The sequence below is a fragment of the Magnolia sinica genome, chromosome 6 (assembly GCF_029962835.1).
Source record: "Magnolia sinica isolate HGM2019 chromosome 6, MsV1, whole genome shotgun sequence".
Lineage (NCBI taxonomy): Eukaryota > Viridiplantae > Streptophyta > Magnoliopsida > Magnoliales > Magnoliaceae > Magnolia > Magnolia sinica.
The window spans coordinates 48,035,178-48,045,185 of record NC_080578.1 but is presented as its reverse complement, the minus strand read 5'-3'; the positions used below and the strand labels follow the sequence as shown (position 1 = coordinate 48,045,185).

The 10,008-nt window shown below is 37.9% G+C and overlaps 2 long non-coding RNA genes and 1 pseudogene across 2 annotated transcripts; 1 reads left to right on the top strand and 2 right to left on the bottom strand.

Annotated features, from left to right (window-relative positions):
* Positions 1 to 222: 222 nt before the first annotated feature.
* On the bottom strand, positions 223 to 2,756 carry LOC131250024 (uncharacterized; annotated as a pseudogene).
* Positions 2,757 to 4,495: 1,739 nt separating this feature from the next.
* On the bottom strand, positions 4,496 to 5,182 carry LOC131250023 (uncharacterized). Its single transcript, XR_009172984.1, has 3 exons — positions 5,138 to 5,182; positions 4,762 to 5,004; positions 4,496 to 4,660 (listed from the first exon to the last, which is right to left on the bottom strand). It is a non-coding gene; the product is annotated as an uncharacterized LOC131250023 (long non-coding RNA).
* Positions 5,183 to 8,076: 2,894 nt separating this feature from the next.
* LOC131250022 (uncharacterized) lies at positions 8,077 to 8,527 on the top strand. The gene is made up of 3 exons (XR_009172983.1): positions 8,077 to 8,271; positions 8,348 to 8,420; positions 8,508 to 8,527. It is a non-coding gene; the product is annotated as an uncharacterized LOC131250022 (long non-coding RNA).
* Positions 8,528 to 10,008: the final 1,481 nt, after the last annotated feature.

Sequence of the window (10,008 nt, the reverse complement as noted above, 5' to 3'; positions counted from 1 at the left end):
ACTCCATGGAAGTTGGTTTTTCGGCGCTTTACATGGCTTCCCATCAATGGCATAACCATGGTTACAATGTTACTCTACTTATAGTATGGGGTCTATAAAAGAAAAGTGCTAAAGCATTGACAAGAGATTATATACATAGGTTCGGTCAAAAGTGCTAAAGCGGACATCTTTGAAATAACATAATTCAATCTCACCAGCATGAACACATTATCACCCTTAACCAGTGATAGCATTGATACTAACCTGTTTTTGGGTGTACACAGAGAGGTGCCTTTAGCAAATGATTCATGTGTTTGGACACCTAAAATGAGACAATGTTTTCGTGAGAAGAATGAAACAAATGCATGGATCACGGATATCAGAATCCTTGAATGCTACACATAGAAAAACATTCCACAAACCTCCATATCCAGTCTCGGATATGTATACGAGAAAACAATCTCTTCAACACACCGACGAAGCCCCTGTGCCTGAAACACGGAATGATTGTCAAAGAAAATGGGCTTAGAAAAGCAAACACAGATCTAAAAATGCCTACCAGATGCAAAGATGCACCATACCTTTTGCTTCCCAGACTGCAACGCATGTTTTAATTGCTCCCATCGGACAACATTAAGGTCTTCTTTTGAGATGGACCGTCGGTTTTCCTGCCACCTTGCCTGTAGCTCTGTAGCAATAGCTGCAAATATTGCACTATTACAATGTAAATAATGCTCTTTCCAAAAACGAGATTTCCTAGCAGACAGAAACATGTATCATGCTTATTCAAATAAAATCATTAGAAATGATTTTTGAGTTGCATACTTTCATCAGGAATCATGTCAAGGATCTTTTGATATTTCTCTTCGGATGCAAATAATTTCTGCCCACCAAGCAGTTTCTCTTCAAAAAAGACCTTCAAGACATCTGTATATGATCTCCTGCACCGCATGCAAGTATCTTCGTAATGAAAAGAGCTTAAATGACATCTTCTCAAGTTCCTTAAATATGTAAAGCAGATCATCGAGACTTACTCCAGTAAAGGATGCAGAGCTGGACCCATCAAAGACACTTTCTTATTACTATTTTCATTTCCCTATAACAGAGACTACGTCAGGGAGTTCCATGACATTGGGTCCTAAGAAAGATCTGGTATGTTGAAATTATTGACAGTTCAGTTATTGCTACCTTGTATACCCTGAAGTAGTCTGCAATAGCTGCCCTCTGTTCATTAGTCAACCTGAAGAACGGTGGCAGAATAAACACCATCTCAATACGCGTACAAAGGTCATGGGCAGATGAAATTCATGTTTCAGACTATATGTACAATTTACCTCCTCGCTCTCCCATCACAAACCCAACAATGAACACCGCGTCTGCCACTATATACCCAGAGTATGTGATTAAAACCAAAATCATCTGCATTAGGATACTCATAAAAGAAGTCAGTCATATCACCCTATAAATACATTTCCAAGGAAAATCCATGACATAAAGACCCGAACATCGACTATATAATATGGAGAGAAAAAAGATCCTGATGGAGGCTTTTTGAGGTACTTAGTTAATAGATATAACAGATAGTACAAAAGAGGAATCATAAGATCGTCAACCAGAGGCTTTGCAAAGTATACTGGGGTTTCAGCTCTAACAGGTGGGGTCCATAGTCAAGTGATCCAGAACATTGGTTAATGTCATTCCAACATGGATTGACCATGCCCCATAAATCTCTTGGACTGGTTTTTTTTTTTCCAGTTGAATGTAGAATGTTGTTGTATTTCTATTCTAATCTACTTGTCTGCTACGAATCTAAATGTTACAATTTTTAACAAGGGGCTTTTTGGGGCATGATCCATCCTCATTGTGATGGAAGGCCTCGATTCAAGGATCCTATCATTCCTTAGTATAAAATACTACCACTGGAACACCATGTAACCAAAAAGAAAAACTGTTGTTTCCCACCTCTGAGAGCAATATCCATCACTTTAATGGCGATGGTCATCAATGGCAGCATTCTAAGCAGACTTCTGCTCCTGAGCAGCAGTACCGAACATCATCATAATCGAACATATCCTATCAAAGAATCAAGCATTAGAGCTAAATAAAGAAAAAGCCCCACCAAACAACCACCTTGTTTGGTGGTGGTTGGTGGGGCTGGAAACATTCAGTGTCCAGTTCAGTTTATGTCTGCCAGAAGCTTTATACTTACAATATCAAAAACGAGCTCCCTCTCTACTGGCATGAAAACATTATTACCACCTTGTGCATATGCATGCCGTTTAGCAGGCTGGAAAAAAAAAAAGACATAAGAAGAGCTTAAGGATAGGAAATACATCAGCAACCATTAACTACTTGACCACCAAAGAGAATGTGCAAATCATACATCTACACTGTATACAGGTCCAATATCAATCTTAAATGGGCACTTTTCTTTGATAGAACTTTCCAGTTCAGCCGCGTTGTTGAACGATTGGAAGCGCAGATAAATGTCATTATCCAGTGTGAAGGAAAATTCTCTCTGGCCAAAGTAGGACAGGTCACATGCTGGATGCTTTCCATCTATAGACAGGCAGAAGAGACGGATAGTAAATAAGAAACATCCGAAACATAGCAAATAACAAAGATATGATTCAAGTTTGTCAGGGTGTCAAGTACCATTTCCATACATCATCCATTTAAAGATCTCAGCATGTGGAAAGAGCTTTCCTATCATGAGAGAAACTAGCACTTCAGACAGTTGTATCAGAGAGATTGAAACAAAGAAATCAGAAGCACATGACAAATGTTTTTACAGGGTTTTGGAAAATGCCTAAGCCAAAAGTTTGTAAATACCATTCGCTTTTCACATTTCAGAAGTGGGCCCATGTTTCAGTGATCCAAACCATTGATATTATGAACCCCCCCTCAATGTGGATGGGCAATGAACCAAACAATCTCCTAGATAGAAGAATCATAACCCATTGATGGGCCCCACTTGATGAATGGCCTGGATCTTGTTTGTGTATCTGCCTCAGAGATCCTCTTCAATCCTCTTTAGGTGATTCTCCCTTGCATTCATCATCCAGAGGAAGACTAGTATCAAAAGCAACAATTTCTTTCCCCTCAAGAACCAACCTGCTTAAAATAACCCAGAGATATGTAACTCCATATGTCTTTGTCAAAATCAATTGTCAATTGTCAGGCAACCCATGTATCTTGATCCCTTGGGCCAAAAATAAAGTGATTTTTCCATTCACATATTGCAACCAAGGCTCAAAATAGCGGAATTATTGATTTGAAGTGGGAGTAGCACATATTTAGAAGGATAGTGCAACTAAGAGTCTCAGTATTACAGTTAACATCAGTTCACATATTGCAACCAAGGCTTAAAATAGCAGAATGTATTGTAAGAATGCATTGTGACACACCCATGGGGCAATATGATAAAATTGAATTGTGCTGGTATTGGTAATGTATTGCAAAAAAAAAATTGTATGCCGTTCAAATGATAATTTGAACCCTGACTACAACTAACTATTTTCAATATCAACAATGCTTTCGGTACAAACTTCTTGTAATGAGAAAAGAAGTCCAAATCTGAGTATCTGCAACAGTGTAACATAAACTTAAGGAATAACCTAACACTTAAAATGACAGACAGTGTTGGCTTACCTGTGCAAAGTGCTCGAAAATTCTCTACAGCAATGACAAAAAACAAATAGAGATTAGGTGACATCCAAAAGCCATATGAGAAAGCACTGGAACAATCAACAAAATGGCAATGGGTTGCAACTTGTAAGGAAAACAAAATGACACTGACATTGCTAACCACAACAACAACAACAACAATAATAAAAGCCTAATTCTATACATACGAAAGAAAAGCCTAATGCACTTACATATCTTCTCAAATTCTGTGAAGGATCGTCCCTGAAACATAAAATTTCAACAATTCAGTCATATAATCTGAAAGTTTCAGATTTTAACATGGGTAACATCCATATGAAAATGCTGAAAATATCAACATAAAGCAATTAGAGATTACACTGCCAACAGAATTTTGGATCAACCCACTTCTCAACCTGTAAAAATGCTGAAAATTTCAACATAGTATTGCTGCATTAAAGAAATATGGAAGAAAATGATACAACTCACCTTGACGCTCAAGCCTTTCTCCCTCCTACTTTACCCGGGCTTGGGACCGGCAATGCAAGTAGTTGCATTAGCGGAGTTAAAAAAGGGGCTTAAGATCCATTTGGTTTGATAAAAAATTATATTCATAAAGATTGATGTGATGACCAAATGGAGCTTAAGACTTATAATACTTACATAAATGTAGTTGTTCTCCTTCGCTTGGCTTCCATCATCTAACACTACGACAAAAAACACATTAAAAAAGGTCAACGCCATCCTATTAATGTTGTAAAGAAACATGGAAAGAACAAGAGTTGCATTGAGTTATAAAGAAAATTGATAAGAACAAGAGTAAATCATGTTGGCTAACTTGTTGATTTAGTTACCCAACCTGTCATATGCATTGGATCTTAAGTCAATCCAAATTCCAAAATGAGAGTTAAACACTTTCTATCCAAAACCAATCACACATCAGTCCTAAACCCATGCACAAAACGTAAAACATTTACAAGAGAGAGAGAGAGAGAGAGAGATCCTTTCATTTAGCTCAATCCATCTCTCCTTAAACCTACAAAACAAAACAATAAAAAGAAATTAATTAGTACTCGCATTCTTGTATAAGAAATTCTATTGTATATGAAAAAAAATAATAATAAAATAAAATCTGACCTTACACATAATAGAGGGCCAAACAATACTCGTTCCAATAGCATCCCCAATTGTTTTATATCATCCATAGGGTCTTATCAAAACCTCCTCCCGTACTACTGCCACATGAATTAATACTTCCCAAAAACCAATTCCAAGTTCGTGCCCCCCTACTTTTGTGAGCGGATCCTTGCTCAAAACAATTCCTTTAGCAATAGTAACCCCGGGTTTGACAATACTTGTAAGAAGAACTCTAGTCACATCCTACAAAATAAAATTCACTATTTGACAAACTGCATTGTATTGAATAAACACTCATCCGTATACCACATATAATTAAGAACACAATAACATCAAAATATAATAAAAGAACTATTCACTTGGTATAAGGAATTACCCCAGCGCTAGTGCAACTCGTGGTCTTCCCCTTATTCGTCGAGTGTAAATGCAACTTTATCTAGCACATAATCCTCCGGCTTCCCTAATGCACGACCTATTCATGGGAAAATAGTGGATTGTTCTATAACGGTGTTACCATAGTCATCATTTCGTATTGGTCGGTTGAACCTTGTCTCCACATTATGCAAGTACCTCGAGCAAAAAGTTAAGCATTCTTCCGCCAAGTACCCTTTTGCAATTGAACCCTCGGGCCAACTTTTATTACGTACATATGACTTCAATGTGTGTAGGTACCTATGGTCACCAATATTAAACAATTTAGAAATATATGATTGATTACCGTGACTGGAATAGCATGAAAAATAAATTTAATTTATAAATATTTGTACCCACCTCTCGATGGGGTACATCCATCGGTATTGTACCGGTCCTGCTAGTTTGGCCTCACCCGCTAAATGAATCGGCAAATGCACCATAATATCAAAAAAAGCCGGTGGAAAGATCTTTTCTAGATGACAAAGTGTTACCGCAATTTGAGATTCCAGCCCATCAAAATCTTTTACTTGGCCAACTTTGGAACACAATTCCCTAAAGAAATTGCACAATTCAAGCAAGACTGAGCTCACGCACTTAGGCAATGTTGTTCGTATCGCTATAGGAAGTAATTGCTGCATCAAAACATGACAGTTATGACTCTTGAGCCCTGAAAACATGACAGGCAACCAGTGTTACCGTACTACCTTTTCCACTAATATACTGATTTTGTTGGAAATCAGTACCATGTAAATGGTCGGACCCACCACGAAGATCATGTGATACATAAATAAAGGTAAGATACTCATCATTCTGGTTGCACGGTTGGAATCAATGAACAATCCATCTGGGACGTCGAATTCAATTGCAAGTCAGCGTAAAGGTCAAAAATTGTGGGCATGTTGGGGCTCCATATATAATAAGTTGTTTATTGTCATTCACAATCACAAGTATCATTCATCATCCAACTAACTATTAACAACATTTACAAAAATAAAAGACATCCAACCAACTCTATATAATAACTTGTAACTTAACCTGCTGGGAACCGTCATACACCGTAATATCTTACGGCAGAGCGGGTTCTGAGGAGTTACAAGTTGGGCCTCTACTCTCTAGGAAAACACATAAATGAAGCGACAAAAATATAAATTAAGCAAGATCAATTATTTATGGAAGAGATTGATGAATAATACCTGGCAAACAAATGGAGAGAAACCCGCTGACTTACTTTGTAGAGCTATATAGGAAGAGATTGCTTGTATTGGTTCTAAGAATCAAAGATATGCAATTTGGAAGATCATGTTGAATTTCATCTAAAAAGAGGAAAAAAATCTACAGCTGAAATTCTAGAAGATACTAACATAGAACTTGGAAATTTGTTTGGAAATTTAACATATGGACAACAACTTTCAGTTTTGCTCTCCATTAAGCACCAAAAATGACAGAACAACAAATAGAGAATTGTAGCACCAAAATGAATTGGGACAGCACCTTATCGCTTTGGACATCGATTTGAAGCTTGCAACAAGTATAGTAAATAAGATAATGATTCTCTCTCAACTCTCCTTGCTTACAGATGGGACACCAAACCCTGTTGTCCTTGCCAACCTGGCACCCAATTTAGACAGTCTATACATGTAATCTATAAGAAACATAGTTATTGGTACACAAGTTAGAAGATTCATGCAACTACAATAAAAACTAAAATTCAAGAAAAGCGCAAATGTCGTGTATAGCTGTTTTTGTTGTAGTGTTGGTTGCATGTGGCAGCATATGAAGCTCGGAATGTGGATGCATCATGAACCAAAAACTTAGTTGAAAATACTTGGACAATGCATGCAGCATGCAAGCACTTCAAATCAAACAGTCCAAATTGTTTGCACAGATAAATTACAGTCTGATTGTTGGGCTGTTTCGAGAAGTGGGCTGCAATTCTTTTAGGTACATTCATAACTGACTCAGGAATTGGTGGCAGACAGAAAGCTCTTTTTGTGTAGCAGTGCTTTGCGCTTTCAAATTTCAACTGCTCGTTGAGATATGAAACAAGTGAAATTGTTTATTATTTGGGGACAGAATGTGAAAAAATGATAACTGTCATTTAGGTCCCATTGTGCTGCCTCAAGCATCAATGTTTCACTGTTTCAACTTTCAACTGTTTGTTGAAATTTGAAACAAGTGAACTTTTTTGTTATTTGGGGATGGAAAAGGAAAAAAAAATTGATAACTTTCATTTGGGTCTTGCAACTGCTCGTTGAGATTTGAAACAAGTGAAATTGTTTATTATTTGGGGACGGAAGGTGAAAAAATGATAACCGCCATTTGGGTCCTGTTGTGCTGCCTCAAGCATCAATGTTTTGCTGTTCAGATTTCAACTGTTTGTTGAAATTTGAAACAAGTAAACTTTTTTTGTTATTTGGGGATGGAAAGTGAAAAAATGATAATTGCCATTTGGGTCTCGTTGCCCTGCCCCAAAAATGATAACTGCCATTTAGGTCCTGCTGCCCTGCCCTAAAAAATGATTACTGCCATTTGGGTCCCACTGCCCTGCCCCAAACATCAGTGTTTCGCTGTTTCAACTTTCAACTGCTTGATGAAATTTGAAATGAGGGGAACTGTTTTTTATTTGTGGATGAAAGGCAAAAATAAAAAACAGAAAATTGATAATTTCTATTTGGGTCTCACTGCACTACACCAAATGCTTGATCAAATTTCATAGGGCTCCAAAGGTGCTGGAGGCAGGTGGGGCCCACTTCCATCGTCATTCAACGATGATATTCAACCATAGAGGAATGCCACTATTGGGTTTTGTTCTGACCTTCCAAGAAAGAAGGGAAACCAAAGAATTCCACCATTGCTGATAAATCAATTACCTCTCCTGCAGGGCCGACTGAAAATTGCAGATTTTGGATGGTCAATGCAATCCAGATCAAAGAGGCTCACCATGTGTGGAACTTTGGATTATCTAGCACCAGAAATGGTAACAAACAAAGCACATGACTACACAGTTGACAACTAGACCTTGGGCATCCTCTGCTATGAGTTCCTTTACGGCGTCCCACCTTTCGAAGCCGAGAACCAGGAAGATACATTCAAAAGGTTAGAAAAGCTTCATCTGCCTATCTACATTTCCCAAAGTTTACACAGAGCTTATAATACTACCATCTATGTGTAGGATTGTGGAGATCGACTTGAGTTTTCCTCCCACTGCTCATGTGTCTGCAGAAGCAAAGGACCTGATCTGTCGGGTATGATGATCAGAAGCATCTATGTATTGAAAATCATTACGCATAAGCGTCTATGTATGTGTTAACATTCTAGTTGTAAATGTGCAGCTTCTGGTGAAGGATTCTTTAAATTACAGCCCAACAAAATTCTTAACGCAGATAAATTACAGATCATATAGTTTGCACAATAGAAAATATGAGTAAAGCACCTTCAGTATTGTCAGCTGCTCAACATGATCTATCATATAGTCTGAACTGTTGAAGTTTCTAGGATGACTGTGGCTCTATCACAGTGCACTCTACCTGATGAATGGCCTTGAACTGTGACACATGGAAGTTGAATCATAGCCCTTTCAAATTTACGCAAAAATCCATCAGCGGTGAATTCTTACAAATGTTCTGGCCCTAATATAAGTTGGATAACAACCCTTTTGAATTAATGCAACAAAAAAAAAAAAAAAAAAAAGCACAGGCCCGCCAATCTGATCCATGTGGGAGGTACAAGTCCGTGGAAAATTCCTTCCAACACCTTGTAACAACCATATTAATTGTCATGACGAAATGAAAACAGTGGTTGAAGAACAAGCTAAATATCAAATATGAATGTCTCACACAATGCATGAATGCTACATGTACAGCGGCAAATACAAATAGCAAGCTGATTGACTCCAAGAAAAAGGGCCTGGACTTAAATCAATAAATGCCCATCTGATACAAAATATGTACAATAAATAGTCCTCCAAAATGTAGATTTTCTCACTATTATGTGATTATTTATCTGGAGATTGGATTAGTGGTCATTCGTTATGCTGTTAGAAAATGGAAAATACCTATTGGTCCTATTTCAACAAACAAGTGTCCACGAACCAGTGGTTAGGATCTTGCTCTGCATTTTCTGGATTCCCGCATATCAAGCTCTCATACTTTGCGACCATTCAGATCATTTAAACAAACAACTGTTTTTCTATTGTGGAGATGATGGCGTGTCCTTATCTACTACGTTTTTAGCACATACAAATGGGTCCTGCTGTAGATAGCCATCCATGGAAAAACCATGCTATCCTACTCACTGGATAAATGGTGACAATTATTAGAACCTGGGCAATATTCAACTTTCAAAGGAGAATAAACAAACAGCTGAGATCTCAAGGTTGTATTTGGGTGGCCCACCTGCAGACGGCTCAGATTCACAGAAAAATACAGCCACATGTACTATGATGAGTAACAAGAAACTAAAATACAATCATTAACAGCAATATGGGAAGGGGAAATGATCTAATTCTGCAAGTCAGTACAACATCAGAGTAAGGTTCGTTGAAATTAGACAAGCCATCTCCATCTTAAATGATCTGGATGGTGGGATAGGTGGGCATCTTCAATCATCCATGACCAAAAACCATCTCCACAGGGAAGATGGTAACCACTGTCAGATCAAACGCCTGAAAATAGAAAGACATGAAAACAGAGAGACATTCCATATTCCGTAATGGGCCAGCACCATCCAACCCCACATCAACAGTGCATTAGCACCATCCAACGAGGATACATTTGAAGAAGCGCCATGAAAATCGCAACAGAACATGACAATAGAAAAACAGTTGTTTGTTGA